Below are 17415 nucleotides of genomic sequence, written 5' to 3'. Positions count from 1 at the left end.
CCCAATGCAAAGTCCCAGGCCCCAGTACTCTCAGCCCCATACAGCTCTGGGCAGCAGGGATACTGGATCCAGCTCCGGTTTGTCCTTCTCGGGTGATTCCTCCCTGGCCCAGTGCTCCTCCTGGCTCCTGTCCTGGGGTGGCCCCAGTTGGCTGCTCTGTCCCTCCCAGGCTTCAGGCTGGTTCTTGGCTGCTTCACTATCCTAGAGTTCCAGACACACACACACCTTCTTGCTCTCCCATTCTCCCCACCAAAATAGCCCTTCCCTTCCTGGAATAATCAGCGCTTCCTTCCCTCAGGACAAAAGATTTAAAGGGCCATGCTCTCTAAACCCCAAAGGGGTTAGACCTATTCAAAAATAAATGCAGCAGCTTGCTTGCTGTGTTTGCATCACCAGTAGGAATCCCATCTATTGATCTTCCATCCTAGTAATCTTGTAGATATTTTCTGAAGTGCTTATGAGGATTATATGATGTGGCTGAGGGGTAGGTGGCTTACATGTGCCTGACCCAGTACTTATTATGATGCTGACATTTTTCAGAAATGTTTAAATCCACTCCACATTCCAGCTGTTAAAGTGTATTAATGATGTTGAAGCGGTGACTGCATTTCTGGTGTTCACCACTGTTTCATATTTGTACGCAGGGAACCCATTTTACATTGCTAATTTAAAGAATGCTCATTCACTGAACTTCTATGGGTCCCTTTCCCAGGCAGTGTTGTTAGATACCTGGCTGTTGGCATTGGGAAGCCTCTGAAAATAATTATGCAGGCTTTGGGCTGTGTTTACTTTTTAAACTTGTGAGTCTGTGAACTGCCAAGAATCTGATTTGGCCCCAGAATAACCGAGGGCACAGGGGAAAGGTTCTATAAAAAGAAGCCCTAAAATCCTTGATCTTTTCTCTAAGACAGATCCACTGCTCTTGTTTCCTGAGGCCCCATCAAGTCCTTAATGAATCACTTAGTCAGGTGTGGAAGCATTGCACGCAACCTTTTCTCTGCTTAAGGGATCCTTAAATGGCAAATTGCTGATACTTGTTCTGGGAATAGGAGCTGTCTGGCTAATAACTCATCTTGCTCTTCCTCCTCCACTTTTTTTCTGCTGCTCATTCATACTAAGAAGCCGTAATCCTCTAAGGACTTTGCAGCCTTATGCAATGTGAGTGATTTGGATGTCACAAATAGAAGATTATTATAATCTTAGTGTGAACAAGCAGGAAAGCATATCGGGAAGTCATTTTAACGCAACTATTTGTGCTAATGCTAGTTGTAAAGCAGAGAATAGAAAAATCTGTTTGACAAGGACAGAAATTTACATTTAAAAGTTGTCATGCTATATATATTTCTTTGACCACTATATAAAATCACCCACAGAAGGATTACAATAATAGAACATTAAGGTTACAGAGACTAATATCAAAAGTTAGGAAATGCCTGAATTAAGGTTGCCTGTGCAATCTTAATTTGGCCTCCTGTGCCATAGGTACAGACCAGAGATTTCCCTACACCCCCCCCCCCCCCGTGAATTTCCCCAACACCCCGCACCTCCAGTTTTGTGAACTAGTTACACGCAGTGTTGCCAATTTAGTGATTGTTTGGAAATTTGAATTGAAATTAAAACATTAATACACACTTTAAAAGCATATACAGTGTATGATAATACATGTATCTGAAAAAGTATAATAGATTCGAAGAGTATGAACATATAAGTTCATAGTATGAACTTCCTTATACAGCTGTTTATGACAATGTCAGTACATTCATTTCGGTGACGTTGGCCAACCTAATAATTTCAAATGATTATTTGTAAGCAAAGTCTAAATGAGCTCTCCCTGTCAGCTAGTGATGAGCTGGAGGCTGGGGGAAAAGGCTTCAGGACCAGATTGTATTTACATTCACACCTAATCTACCTAGGTATGCAGCAAACAGAGCTGTTTTTCCCAAGTGATTTTGGCTGGGGTTGGGTTACAAATCACTTGACTGCTGGGGTAATGAAATGTTATTCTTATTGTATGAGTAAAGGGCAGTAGAACTGTACTTAGCCTGTGCTGATTGAGGGCATCAGGAGAGGGTGGAAACAGGTGTTTTGCTTGATGGTCTGCCTGAGTCACAAGTATGATTTGACCTGCCCCTCTCCACTGTTTAAAGACAGAGCTGATTAGGCTCCATAGAAAGTCTTGTTTTGTTAAGTGACTGCTACCGCTGAAATCAAGTCTAAGTGCTTAGACCTGCTATGGGACGGTGTTTCTGTGGAAGAGATGACCCAGTTTGCACTAGCAGCGAGGTTCCCCCATTGAGAGCTCAGCTGAAATCACTGTGAACTGGGTGGAACCTCAAGAGACCAACTTGCAGAGGTCACAGTGGCAGGTGGCAGCAGAAGGTGACGGTGAAGGACTATTGGCAACAGAGCGATTGAGTGAACGGTGGCACAATGAACAGTGGCCAGAGCGAACAGTGAGTGGCTGGAGAAATGAGCAAGGTGCCTTCTTGCCCCCCATGTGGGAGGTGAACTCATGTGAAAGCACCTCTGAACTCTGATTCTCCACTGACCACGGAGAAAACCCGTGAGTGCTAATGAGGCTGTTAAGAATGCTGGAGACACAACACAGTTCATGCAAACAAACATGGCTGTGGCATCATATTTTCTATTTAAGCAAGAGATACCACACACTACAAACTGGAGGCCAATATTAAGTGCATTGTCACTTGTTCATCCTGAAGTTGAACACTGGTTCTGAACAAGACCAGCAAATGCTCACTATTTTTCTGCAAGAAACTCGACTGGCTAGAAGCATGTGGTGCAACAGTGGAAGACTCAACAGTTGAAAAAGTGAAGAACTCTCTCACCACATTCAAAAAAATTGTATACATGGCTGATGAATGCACCAATGCAAATGGACATCAAATCATTGTGTATGTTACCTTGATGTCAGTGGTAGGCCAGTAGATGCATTTCTAGATGTTCACGTTATAGAAGACACATTGGCTGCATCTGTTGCAACCCACATCTTAGAAGAGTTAAATGCTTGTCAATTGGACCCCAAACAGATGGCTGCTTGTGCATTTGATGGAGCTGCAAACTTTTCTGGAAGACAAGGAGGAGTACAAGCTTTGTTCGGAGAAAAAAGTGTAACACTAATCTCTCCTATACGCACTGCAGAGGCCATCTACTCCAACTAGCACTAGTACGAGCTGCAGACTCTTCAAAAGACATTAAAAAGCTATAAATTTAATGTCTTCATTATATTGTTTTTTCAGCAAGAGTCCAAAAAGACTGAATATCTTGGAAAATATAGAAGATACACTGGACTGAAGTTCAAATTAGTCCAACCTGGGAAAACCCTCTGGCTTTCTCATGAGTTATTCTTGGCTGTTGTCTTAAAATTACTCCAGCCATTATTACTGGCTTTGGAAAGTATCTACCAAGATGGGATGGATCTAAATAGTGAGGCTGGTAGATTACTTTTGCTACTACATTCAGAGAAGACTATTGCCATTTGCTCTCTTGTAAGTCTACTGTCGACACCACTTGGGTCATTAAACAATGCCATCCAGGCATCTGCTACAACAGTAGTAGATCTTTGTCCAGCAATAGAAGCTACATTTGGATCAATCAAAGAGCTATCCATTGAAAAAGTACTGGAAGAAGCAAAGACTTCAGTCCAGAAGTTGACTAATGAAGGCATTTATATTGAATCCTTAAGTGAAGAGGACAAGAAGTGTTTGTTAAGACAACTGAAAAAGTACACAGACTTGATTCAAAAATATCTACAACAGCGACTTCTAGATTCTACTCAACCTCTACGTAGCTTTTACAGATCCCTGTCCTATAAAACACGACAGTTGAGTGGAGTGAGGCACTACCAGCAATTTGAGAGCTGGCTCGCTTCTGGACTGCGCCAAGGAAACATCTGTACACACTCGTGTTCCACACCCTTCACATCCTCACCCTTGTGTCCCATCCCGACACGAGGTGGTGGGACCTCCTACCGCCTCTGGAGGGTGAGGCACCCCAGTGGGCCAGCCTATACTCCACCCTGGTCGCAAGGCTCAATGGGGATATCAGTTGGCAGCTCCTTCATGGCGCCGTGAGCATGGGTGTGGTCTTGGTGCAGTTCACCCCCACCCTGGACACCTTCCCCTTCTGCAGCGTGAGGGAGACCCTGGCACACATGTACCTGGAGTGTGCCAGGTTGCAGTCCCTCTTCCGGCTCCTCCAGAAGCTCCTGCTGAGGTTCTGGCTGCACTTCTCCCCACACTTGTTCGTCTTTGCACACCCTATCCATGACCCCACTAAGCCGTGAGACCTCCTCATCAACCTCCTCCTGGCACTAGCCAAAGTAGCCATTTTCACCACCAGGAAGGGGATGGTAGGCGAGGGAGTGCTCTGTGACTGTGGGGCCTACTTCCGTTCCTCCCTGGTCTCACACATTTGGGAAGAGTTCGTCTGGGCGGCGTCCGCTGGCTCCCTTGACGCCTTTGAGGAGTAGTGGGTGCTGTCTGGGGTTCTCTGTTCGGTGTCCCGGTCTGGTTCCCTTCGTTTAGCCCTGTGACCTTACTCCCATCCCTGATCTATCTTCAGTTGTCCCCCATACTTGATTGAGATCCCGGACCTTGTGGATCGTCCCCTTAGGCTGGGGGAGGTCCGTTAGTAGTGGGCAGGCTCCGCCTGGCCATCTCCAGGATCTCAACAGACTGAAGCTTCTACTACTCTCTTATATCCTTCTGGTCTGAGTATGTCACAATATATAATTATCTGCTGAATTCTGTGGAAATTTTGTTTAGTGATATTTTTGATGCCTTTTGTATGCTTAAATAGTAACGTCGAATCACTTTTCAGCACAGGCTCCGACTTTCCAATGTGCCAGGAGGTGCTCGACCCCAGGCCCTGTCCCCCCTCCCTCCCCTTCCCGCAAGTCCCCACCCTGCCTCCTCCCTGCCTCTTCCCGCCTTGTTCTGTCCCCTCCCTGGAGCGTACAGCATCCTTGCTCCTCCCACCCTCTCCCTCCCCAGCCTCCTGCATGCGATGAAATAGCTGATCGTGGCAGGCAGGAGGCATGGAGAGGGAGAGGAAGTGCTGATCTTGGGGGAGGCACTGCGGGAGGGGTAGTGGGTTGTTAGGGGAGCTGCCGGTGGGTGCTCAGCACCCACCATTTTTTCCCTGTGGGTGCTCCAGCCCTGGAGCACCCAAGGAGTTGACACCTATGCTTTTCAGGGTCTCTCTGGCAACTTCCTACTATGTGCAGTTTGCAATACTGTGTGAGAGCCACCCAGGGAGCCTGCGCCAGTGTGGGAAGCCCTGGCCCCTCTGTTTGCCCTGGGTGGTACACCCTGGGGGGCAGGGATATAGGCTGGAAACTGCTTTCAGGAATTCCAGCCCCTCTCCCAGAGCAAGGTGATGGGACCAGGGCTCCCCAGGCAGCTCTTATCACTGCCTAGATCTGGCTTTGAGCCTGGGCAGGGCCTCGTGGGGAAGAGGAGGAGCAGGGGTGGTGCCATGGAAAGGGGAGGAGCCTTGTGGTCTCCCCACTTCTACCGAGGTTCTGGCGTTCCTGCCGGGGGGGCCCAAATTGGCTGGTGCCCCTGGACACAGGCCCCATGGGCCTATTTGTTAATCCACCACTGACCTTACCCTCCCTGCTGGTGAATCCAAGGCCCTCAGGTGATGGTCTGTCCTGCTTCCCAGACATGACTGGTCCCTGGCATGAAGAAGAGACACCACTGCAGTTTCAGCAGGTGAGGGCCCAGCTGCTGGCATGTGGCATGATGCAAAGCTGGTCCTGGAAACTGACTGGCCCTTTGCTGCCCCTTCCCCTCACCACTCCCCTCCCCTCCTGGGTCTCCAGCGCCTGTGAAGGAAGTACAGTGCTGACATAGGACTGACTGGGACCTGGTGCAAGCATGTGAAGACGTCTGTATGCAAAGCAATTAAAAGAAGTGGCACACATACACCTAAATGCCACTGGGGTGCGGTTGCCACCCCCTGATCCCTTATTCACTCAACCACTGCTGAGCACCCAACAGCTCCAGTCAAGGCCAATTAATGGTCATGTGGATTGAAAGCCTCTGTTTAATCACAGAAAAGCACAGCACAGAAGCTGAAATGGAATCTTCTCCCTTACCTTCCTGCCTACCTACCTTCCAATGTGTCACAACCAGACTCATATCTCATTTCCAGTCCATTAAATTCATATTGTTCATTAAGAGTGGCGGAGTCAAGCAAAAGCAGGAAAGATTTGGCCCAAAGTTAAAATAGCCCAAACTCCTTGAACTTTTGTGAAGTTCAAAAATATTCCAATAACTTCTTTTCAGTTTTTTAGTATGCCAGTATCATACTTTGAGAGAGGCCAAAGAGGAATAGGTAAGCATTCCGGCTCTGCTGATTATCCACACTTGATCATTTGAAATTCACCCATTACTACTTTGAGGGGAATGATAGCTCAAAGTACAGGAGTGGGAGGCAGGGTGGCTGAGATCTATTCCTGTCTCTGCCACAGACTTGCTATGTAACCTTGGGCAAGTCAGTGTCCCTCTGTAAAATGGAGATAATACCCATATGATAGGAGAAAATAATACACACATCACAGAGGCATTGTTCTCCTCACGCACAACAGGTGTTTAGCGTCCTCAACCCTGATTTAGATGCCAAACCTTACGTACCCTTATTTGAAAGTGGGGCCCATTTTTATGGTTATTTGTATAGTATATAATTCTTGTTACTGAAGCAGCTGCTCCCTTCCTCCGGTCCTCTCGCAGTTCAGTTTTGTGATTGGCAAAGGAGGCATGTTCCTATGAGAACATCATCAGTCATATGTATTATCTTCATCTTTTGTTGCTGTTGTTGAGGAGCGCTGACAGTTGCAGTGGTAGGTAGTGGAGTCTTATTTGGTTAAACTACTTGTGAGCCTGCTTTTGTACTTGCACTTAATCTACAATGATGCCTTATGAAAACACAGCCACACAGTATGCTCTGTGCTGTCCTGGAGGAGGAAATGGCCCTGTCCTAGAGCAGCTTACAGCCTAAGAGCAATGAAACATGGCACAGATAGACTGTGCTGGGTGATGGGAGAATGGAAACATCACAGGGCAGAGTGACTTAAATATATGTATTCACATGTAAGAGAACTCCATTTTATATATAGGACATGAATACATCCTGATTTCGGTCATACTATTTCTAAATTAACTTATACAGTTACAAGACCAACAGTCTTACTACTATAGAGGGATGGTGATGGTGAGGTCGGGATTGACTGCTGCATAACTGTGGCTATGCCGTGTTTAAACACCAATAGCATGTTGCTTGAGCCAGCTGCATTCAGGGCCTCTCCTGTGGCTTGATGACACATACCCTTCTCACAACAACCAGTAGATTTGTGGTAACGATCAAAAGGCACTTAAAATGCTTGGAATGTGGTTTAGAAACCCGCCTTGGCATCCCGCTTTTCATGTCTTAGCATAAATGCCTCAACTGTTTTTATTGTTCTTGCAACTGCTCGTTTACATCAAATGAAAGAGATTGGGCTGCAGTGTTTGCATTTGACACTACTTGAAACAAGATGTTAAAGTCTCTTTTGATTATGCTGGTAAAATATTTCATATGAATAATGCCAACAGCTGGGTCAAACCTTTTGGTTTTAAATACAAGATTATTCCAGGATCACTAACAGACAGATTCTTTTTTTAGAGAGAGTTTCTGATAAACTGCCAAGCAGAAAATATGTTACAGAATATAAATGTAATTTCTGTTTAAGTTACAGTTGTGCCACATCTGTATGCATCTGCAGTTTTTCCCCATTACAACTGTAATTTAAAAAGTTTAAATAGTGGAATCTCCCGTATTGGATGAAAAGACAAGTAACTATTTTCATCAGGGAAAAAAAAGAACAAGATTTATATGGAATACACTAACGAGCAAATTATTTGAGTATCAACAGCAATGAGTTTATGGAGCTACAAAAAGACAAGTGTCACATAGTCAGTGAGTGTCCTTAAAATATCTATAATTCTGAAAATATCATATGGTTTCAAATTTGGCCTGCCTGATCTTAAAATTCTGTGGATAATGTTTTTTCTTAGAATTGAAAAAGCAAGCAAGTAAGTTATCTCATCTAGGTCACATTTTATTTGATGACTATGGATTAGGGGAGATTTTCTCATGTCTTATTAGGGCTAGATTCAATATAAGGATTCACAGCCTTCTTCCTCATAATGTTCAGATCTTCCTTCACTTTGGACAGAATCAGGTTTGGCAACCTCAGGGTGCATAGGATATGGCTCCCTCTTTCCATGTTATCCATACTAGTTCTCCTTTAAGCCGGCCACTGTTGCTAAATGCTGTCCCAACTTCTGTGTGTTTTATATAGCCCATCTCAGTGGTTGTGGTTCAGTCTAGGAGGTCATATTTTGAACAGTGAAAGCGTCAAATATATTCCTGACTTCATAGCTAGTACAGACTTTGACTTGACCTAGGCAGTTTATTTGGACTACTCTAATTTAAGGCTAGGACTCATCCCCTTAAGTTTTTTTTTTTTTTAAATCACCATAAACTCTGCCTATGAATCAATTCTAAATTTAACAATAGCAATTGGACAAATCTTAAGAGAGGCTTGCATGTTAATTGCAACTACTGTCTTTGGACACATTCTAGAAATAGGCATCACTTATCCTTGGATATGGTATCTTTATGGTGCCTTTGCTTTCACAGTTACACAATTGTGACAGGCCCTTCTGTGGGCCATACATGTTGAGGGGGAGAGGAAAGTTTCTTTCCATCCTCCTTCCTCTTCTCCCCTAGCTTTAGCACCTGTAAAAAGATCTGTCACAATCTGGCCCTACGTGCCTGGGAAGTGTATTATGTTATACATAATAGCAGAATAACACCAGCTGTAAGAATATAAAGTCACATAAAATACCAAATGGACCTAATTCAACCTACTTATAGCTAAACTCATTAATATTAGAGACGTTGGAAAGAAAGTTAAGGGCCAACAGAGTGCGAATTACATGTATGACAAATATTCACATATGAAAAAGTTTTACAGTATGTAACCTGGAAAACAAATCAGGAAAATTATAAACCATCTGGAATATATATCTGAAACACGTGGAAAAAACAAAACACAGGAGGAGCATCTTAAAATAAGGAAATAATAATACCTAACTCTTATATAGCACTTCTCACACATAGATCTCAAAGCACTTTACAACAGAGGTCAGTGTCATTAAGGTATCCCAGAAGGCCAGTAGTAGAGCTGGGGATAGAACCCACATCTCCTGAGTCTCAGTCCAGTGCCTCCTAGGAAACACTGATTTCCTGAAAGAGAAACTACACGTGGTGCACAGGAACACTCAGCCTAGCTAATAAAATGTGCTTAATTTTTATTATTGGGCACGATATGTAATTTTGTTTCTGTTCTTTGAGACCCACTCTTCAAGATCTTACTTAGGGTAGGTTGTGCCCTGGTGCCCTAGGCATGCAAGTAGCATACGGGGAGGGGACACACTGAAGCTGACTCAAGCTGAATGCTGCTAGGGCAAGGCACCCCAGTGTGATGGCACCCAATCAGCTGTCTGGATGAGACAGAGTTGTGGAAGAGACATGACTTTCAGGGAGCTAGTGTCAGTTAGGGTACTAAGAGGAAGCATGTTCTGTGCTCACCAGCCATATTGAGGCTGACCTCTGAAAAGAGTTCTGTGGGGAAGAGAGTCTTTTTACACACACCTCTCTCTATGTGCCTCTGGATGGGTCGGCTGCAGTCAGACCCTTAGTTTTTTACTTATTCCCTATTCCGACAAAAATTTCCATTCACTCCCCTCCCCCACCACCTTTGATTGCTACTTGTCCTGTTGAAATCTAGGCTCTTTAAAACAGGAATTTAGTTTTCCTGGTGTGTGGGGCAGCACCTGTGACATTGTGGCTGGTGCTGAAATACAGATAAGTAATAATAAGTAAGAATTTGGCTCCTGCTTTTAGTTATGTTCTGTAAGTGATTATGCCAATAGGAAAAACATTCAGTACAAGTGCATTGTATATTATTATTTATTATAACTGTTCATCAGAGGGATTTGGTACAAAGGGAAAGTCGTGGTGGCAAACAATGGACTAGGGAGCAGCTAAAAACTAAACAGGTTAATTAGAATGAGATGTGATGTCATCATATTAGTATGTGGCTAATGACACACAACCTGCCTCTCTTCCCTTTCCTGGTGTTTTCCATTTGCCCAATATAAAAAGAAAACTGAAATGCTGTACCAGTTAAACCTGCCTGAGATCCTTATTGCCACCTCTTTCTTGATTGGGAAAAATGGAAATGAACGTAAACCAGATTGCTTTGCTAAGATTGAAGTGGATTGACAGGGGTTGTGGCAATCAGTAACCAGAATTTGGAAATGGCTATTCGCAAATACTAGGCCCTTCTGAAAAAATTGCATATCTTCAGGAGACTTAGCATAATTTGAACATACTTCACATACACATTTGCATAATTCAGATACATTACAAAGTATAGTAAATATGCTAATGCCCCATAAAGAGCAGCTATACGGAAATCCACTGTATTTTCCTTCATAGACAAATGACAGAAACATTGCTGCCACTCAGCCTTTCAGAGCTTTTTTCCAGTGAATTTGCATTATTTCCCTTAGTGACACATCTTTGTGGCCTATCTTCAATATATGCAGGCATTGGGGTACATGTCTTTTCCCCCTTCATAAAATAATTTCATATTCAGAGACTATATCTCATATCTTAGAGTTGCCACATGTTCAGCATTTACTGTATAAACTACACATCTAAATGTATAGCTATATTGAACAAATAATTCTGCGCGTGTGGAGAAATTAGAATGCTCATGCGAAGATGCATGCTGGTAAGTACAGTCACGAGCAAGCACAGGTTTTTTCATAGATTATTCATAGATTAGAAGGGAATCATTGTGCTCTAATCTGGCCTCCTGTATAACACAGACAATAGGTCCGTCCTGAATTAATTCCAGTGTGAATTAGAGTATGCCTTTTAGAAAAACATCCATTCTTGATTTTTGCCGGTAAAGGAGAATCCATCACAACACTGAGTTAGTTGTTTCAATGGTTAATTGTCCTCCCCGTTAAAAATATGGTTAAACTAAACCATACCATAAAACCAAACTAAACAGACTGAGCTCCTCTTTATAAGGCATTGTCACAGGGTGGCTGACTGGCCACTTAAGGGGAGATGGGCTTCAGTCCACCTGTGATAAGTGTAACTCTCCTCCCCAGGAGGGAAGAATGAAGGTCATGTGACCAGCAAGTCAGGTGACCCAATAAACCCTACAGTAGATGAGGAAGAAGCCTAGAGAGAGAGATGGGACTGCAGGTGGGTGCTGACAGATGTAGATGCTGCAAGGAGTGAGAAGGCTCTGCTGGGCCCTGAGTCAGCAGCAGGAAGTCACCAGCAGAGAAGGTGTGTGGAGAACACCAAATTCCAGGCAAGAAGAGCAGGGAAACAGACCCCTTAGAAGAGGAGCAGAAGAAAGCTTGAACAGAAGAGAGGAAGAGAGGCTGTGCCCAGCTTGGGACAGGGACAAAAGAAAGGACCTCTAAAGAGAGGACAGATGCACAGCAAGGAGGAGCTAGGCCCAATGGGAAATGGGGAGAAGACTTTGTAGGTTTGAGTTCTCTTTTGAAAGACTCTGTGCAAGATTTAATAAATTGAACCTAAGAAGGGGAATGTTTTGAATATCTGGAGTGTGTGTACTTTTTAATCGATCCCAAGCAGAAGGGAAAATTAAAGCAGGGCACCCCTGGCCAGCAGGGAGTACTACTGGGCAGCTGCACCATTTTACAGGCTTGTTTTCCATACTTGAATCATTCTTGTGTCTCTTCTCTGGACCCTCTTCAGTTTGTCAACATTCTTCTTGAACTGTGGAAGAACTTGACATGGTATTCCATTAGCAGTTGCACCAGTGCCAAGTACAGAGGTGATATAACCTCCTCCTATGCAAGATTCCCCTGTTTATATATCTAAGGATTGCATTGGGCCTTTTGTCCACAGCACTGGACCAGTAGCTTGTGTTATTCTGATTATCCAACCTGACCCCCAAATCTTTTTCTGAGTTACTGCTTTGAAGCGGAATATTGTAGGGGGGGGGGGAGGGAGGGAGATTTCTCCTTCTCCTTATGACCATTCAGTAGTGTCATGATCCATGATTGTGTACCCAGGCAAATATCTACACTGCACAAGTTAAAGAACTAAGATATTGGTTCTTGAGAAGAAAGATGATGCTTCTAAGGCCTAGTCTACACTTGACGGGGGCACGCGGGCAAGCTAAGTCGGTCTAAGTTACGCAACTTCAGCTACGAAAATAGCTGAAGTCAACGTATTTAGAGCTACTTACCGCGGTGTCTTCACTGTTGTAGGTCAACTGCTGCCACTCCCCCATCGACTCCGCCTACGCTTCTCATTCCGGTGGAGTGCCGGAGTTGATGGGAGAGCGCTCGGCAGTAGATTTATCACGTCTTCACTAGACACGATAAATCGACCCCCAGTGGATTGATCACTCCAGAGGTAAGTGTAGACATGCCCTTAGTAACTGCTCTGAGTCCATAGGGCTGAATGGAACGTTGGCTCTTTTGCCGCACAGATGTTAACTTAATACAAATGTACCACACTCCTTTGTCAGTTTAACTAAATTAATATCACTTTGCATGGCAGATGCAGAGCAGCCAGCTTAATCTGCTACCACGATTCACCTCAACCTACACAGCAGCATAAAACTAAACTTTCTATGAACTGGAATAACCTTTCTGTATTTCTCTCAACGGGGCTTTTCCCAAGAAGTCACCATTTCTTGTCTGCTTAGAAACTGTGCATGTGCCAAACTCATTCAGTTTTCCTATTATCAGGCCAAGTTGGGATATTTTACTGTAAATATAGTGCAGAACTGTAGCCATCTATAATTTTTCTTCCACACACGTTGTCCAACATCTGCTTGATGACTGATAGTATTTTATTTTTCTTACACTACTTTTGTTTTGACAGTAATAAATTTAACTCTCCATAGCAAAATCATCTAATGCCTCTAAATACATGGTAAATGCATTTTGTGTGTTCCTTTAATTAAATCACGTGATTATTTTAATATATAGCGCAGAGAGCCTGATTCAGTCACCTCAGCATTCAGTGGACATTGTATCAGGCCCACAGATAGCAGACCAAGTTGCTCCTACTGAAGACCCAATTTCATATAGTGCATTTAGTTTTTGTTCTTAGCTAACCCCTTCTAGTATGTTAAAGGTGTCAGTATTGACTTGCATAGCTTTCCCCTCTGAGTTTGGAACCCATCTGTGGGGGACTTGAGGATCCATGAGGAAATCCTCTCAAAGCACAGCACTTGAGGCAGTCCTGCTGTGGATCAGGGTTTGCAGGGAATGATGGTACAGAACCAATGTATAGAATCAGAGCTCTGGAAAACCAGGCCTAACAAGGTAAAAGGTTCAGGAGACCTCACCCCTGTCACTTGCGAGGGAAGGTGCAAAATTTATCTGCAATAGGACAATGATGAAGAAATTTGGCAAGTGCAAACTAGCAAAGTTTCCTTGATCCTACCTGGGGAATATAAATGAAGACAAGCATTAGAGCCCACTCTCACAACACTCTCATGTCTTATCCGACCCAAATGAAATGAAAAATTTCTAATATTCCATAAGATGCAGTTCTGACAGACCAGAGTAGTTCATTTCCATCTGGTGCAAGCAGCTGTCAGGAAATAAGGCGGTAGAGGGCACAACACTCCTTTATATAGCCTCACCCTCAAAACATTGGTGGATAATAAGATGAAAGGTAGGACGGGGCGCATGTGCACTCTAACAGGCGCTGTTTGTGGAAGGGTTTACAATTGGGCTGCACCATTTGGTGCATCACACATAAGTGTGAATCTACAGAGTCCCCTGTCAGAACTCTGGTTACAAGTAAATAACCTTCTTATCTCTAACTTTCTATAAGTAGTGATTCTAACAATTGTGATTCTAAGTGATTCTAAGAATTGTACTTTGTCTTGATATTAGGCAAACCAGTACATGTCATGTAAAATCCTCTTTAGTCCTTAATTTGTGATTAATACCAACATACATAATGGTTGGTGTGGCTTCCATTCCTGTCTCATTTTTGTTAAGTATAGGCATGCTGTCCCTTCTGTACATAAATGACTCATTTAACAGGCTCACTCTTGTTTACTGAAACTTTTCTCTGAAAGCATGTAGCTTCTCTTCAATTAATGACTTGAATTAACTTTATACAAGCATCTTAGAATTATACCTTGATAACACAGTGACTTTTGACTACAGTTTTTACTGCATTCATTTAATCAATCTGATGTTTAATAACATTAGCACTTGCTTAAGATTACATATGAAGGGCCTGATCCTGATAAGTTCCATGCATGTAACTCTTGGCCCTGTATAGTTAATATATTGACTCCATTTTATTAGAATACTTTATTTGTAGGAAAACCTTCCAGTTCCTAAATAGGATCAGTTGGTATGGTATCACCCTGTAACATCCTTCAGGGTTACAAAAATCTGTGCATATTTTGTAGCAAGCAAGAATGTTTGAATATTAAACTGTGCACAGGGCAGATGTCTCTTAGCTATCAGGTAATACATTGAAAGTTCTTCACAGACAATGGAATCTTGCAGCTGAAATTTCCAGTGAAGACAATGGGAGTTTTGCCTCTGCAAGGACTAGAGGATTAGGCCCCAAATCAGCAATTCAGTACTGCTAACCAGCCTATAAAACCTAATTTTTTGCTTTATGAGAGCTTTTTAAAGAAGGGTGTTAAAGCCTATTTATTTTATAACAACGATAAATTATTAATAGCGTACAGTAATTTGTCAATATATAATTAACATAATGTTTCAATTAATGTTATGCATTCAGGTTGTTTAATCTTGCTTTAAAGCACTACAAAATCTAACAGAATATTAAATACTATCATGCATTGGCAGTTACCACAAATTAATATTTCTATGTAAAGTACAGAAAACAAATGTGCTTCCAAGCAGCAGCGGAAGGCTTAAGGTGTGTTCAAGGGCGTAGATATGGAATTACAGCATGTGTCACTCCACATTGACTTCTCTGGGAAATATGCTGCATTCCATAGTACAGTTCAAGCATAAAGATGCCACAACTGGTTTGTCATGCTGAACATGGCAGGTGCAACACCTTATGCAATATGGCAATTTTTGTTTTCTTACTCATAGGTATTCACGTAACAGTTTGGAATGTTCTGTATTTATTACCCATCCTGTGGTTTACATTTACAATCCAGGAATGAGATTTTTCACCCCTGGGCCAGTCCCTGTAGGCTGGGTAAAAAGTCCAAAGTGAGATAAAGGGCTCTAAAAAGTCCAGAGTGAGATAAAGGGCTCTAAAAGCCCCAGATCCAGCCAGGGAAGAATTTCCCAGTGCAGGAACTGAGGACAATCTTTTCAAATCCCAGCATAGAAGGCATGCCAGGGTTGTGGGGCTGGGAGGGTTGTCAGGGGATAGTGAAGAGGCTGTCTATATTATGAAAAGGGCTGTTCTGGCCTCCTGAGTAGCTCAGAATTGGGAGTGAACACAGGGGGCTTAAAGCCACCTTAGTCTCCTCTCTCTATGTTGTGCATTCTGTGCTGTTCCAGAATGCCACCCAAGGTTCCTTTCTTTAGTCTTATGCAATCAGCCCTCAGTGTGGACCTCATATCACTTGAGGATAACACTACACTAAACTCTGGGCCCATGTTGTCAATACTCACTGAACAGATACACACATCTATTGTAAAAGTAGCATTAATGGGCACATATAGGCACTATTTAAATCAAAGGGAGTTTTGCCATTCAGTGAGAGCAGAATTACATCAATATTCACGTCAGGATGTTCCCAGGCACATCACCCAAACAGATTATTCCTGCTAGGAATAAGAATAATTGGAAAAAGGTTGTGTTTGGGGGCAAATGCCAGTTCAAAGGAGTACATGAGAAAATATGTTGGTCCCTATACCTTATGTGCAATGTCCTACCAGAATTTGGCCCAGATGTACCTGTCAATACTCTGTATGCTTTCCATTGTATACTTCATTATTGTTTGTGTGTCTCACATAAGGTTTGCCTTTCACTGAGTTTTGGGTAAAATCTTAATATGTCAAAAAAGAGACATACATATAATTCTGTTCTAATTCTGCCACTTTTTAGATTTGAGGTTAGGGGATCTACAAAGCCACACCTCAGTGAATGGACTTCAGGAAAGTAATTCAGTTTAGTTCTAGAAAATGAAAGAATCATTGTAATAGTTAAATACTGAAACCCTTTATTTGGACCACATAAAATATACTATTTCAAGTTTGAAACCTCAAGGAAAATAAAGTAGAATTACGGTATGCTGGCTGGTAATACAGATGGCTGTATTGTTTAATATGTTTCATTTTCTTGATTTTTAACATATTTTTAAAGTCCTGTATCTAATAGCTCTTTCCCTGAAACTCTTGTATTTGTTAATGTACTCTATGGAGTATAATTCTGGTTAACAATAACTGGTGCCATTGGTTTTAGTTTAAACCAACATTTGGCAATTCAAGACTGGCTAAAAGCAGATTTAAGTTACTGGTAAGTATTAGTTTTGCTAATAAAACAAAACCCTCAAACAATTCAAAATTATGGTTTGTTTTGCTCCATCAGCACTCTCTTTCACATGACTGTCATTCAGCTACACTGGGAAATGGCTGAGGATGGATCGCCTGGATCATGCTCATCAGCTGTGAGTTGTAAATAGCAAACTGTAGTACAGACGTATAGCCTTCTTGTTGTCTTCTTAAGGGTTAATGAAAGCAATGGAGGCAATGTGATCTAAGCAGTGTGGGAGCCAGGAACTCCTCAGTTCTAATCCCAGCCCTGATGCTCACTGTGTAGCCGTGAGTATGCCAATTTTGGTTAAAATTTAAAACCGGTGTGCCTAGCATTAGTCACTTAAAAATGTTTTGGTGCATATATGACACTGGTCTGATATTCAGTGGTACTGAGCATTTGCAGCTCCAATTGATATCAATGCAAAATGTGGTTGCTGAGTACCTCCTGAAAAGAGGCCACTTCTATTTAGGTGCCTAAATATTGATTGAACAACTGGATCTCAGTTGGATTGAGACATTGACTAAATAGGTTTCAGAGTAGCAGCCGTGTTAGTCTGTAGCCATAAAAAGAAAAGGAGTACTTGTGGCGCCTTAGAGACTAACAAGTGAACTGTAGCTTGACTAAATAGGCAACTGGATCTCATCCCCCATCAATATCTTTGAAGTGGGAGTCAAAATGGTCACAAAGAAGCGGTGGGTCTGTCACTGCCCAGTGATGGAATTTCATTAATTTGTAACAAAAATGTGATAAAATTGCTCAGACAGCTTGTTTAAA

The 17415-nt window shown here is 42.8% G+C and overlaps 1 long non-coding RNA gene across 1 annotated transcript; it reads left to right on the top strand.

Annotated features, from left to right (window-relative positions):
* Nucleotides 1-3008: 3008 nt before the first annotated feature.
* Nucleotides 3009-17199, top strand: LOC122462335. The gene is made up of 3 exons (XR_006284821.1): nucleotides 3009-3233; nucleotides 10892-10896; nucleotides 17170-17199. It is a non-coding gene; the product is annotated as an uncharacterized LOC122462335 (long non-coding RNA).
* Nucleotides 17200-17415: the final 216 nt, after the last annotated feature.

Source organism: Chelonia mydas, chromosome 1 (assembly GCF_015237465.2).
Source record: "Chelonia mydas isolate rCheMyd1 chromosome 1, rCheMyd1.pri.v2, whole genome shotgun sequence".
NCBI classification, from domain to species: Eukaryota; Metazoa; Chordata; order Testudines; family Cheloniidae; genus Chelonia; species Chelonia mydas.
The sequence above is the reverse complement of the archived record's forward strand: the minus strand, read 5'-3'. Positions and strand labels throughout refer to the sequence as shown.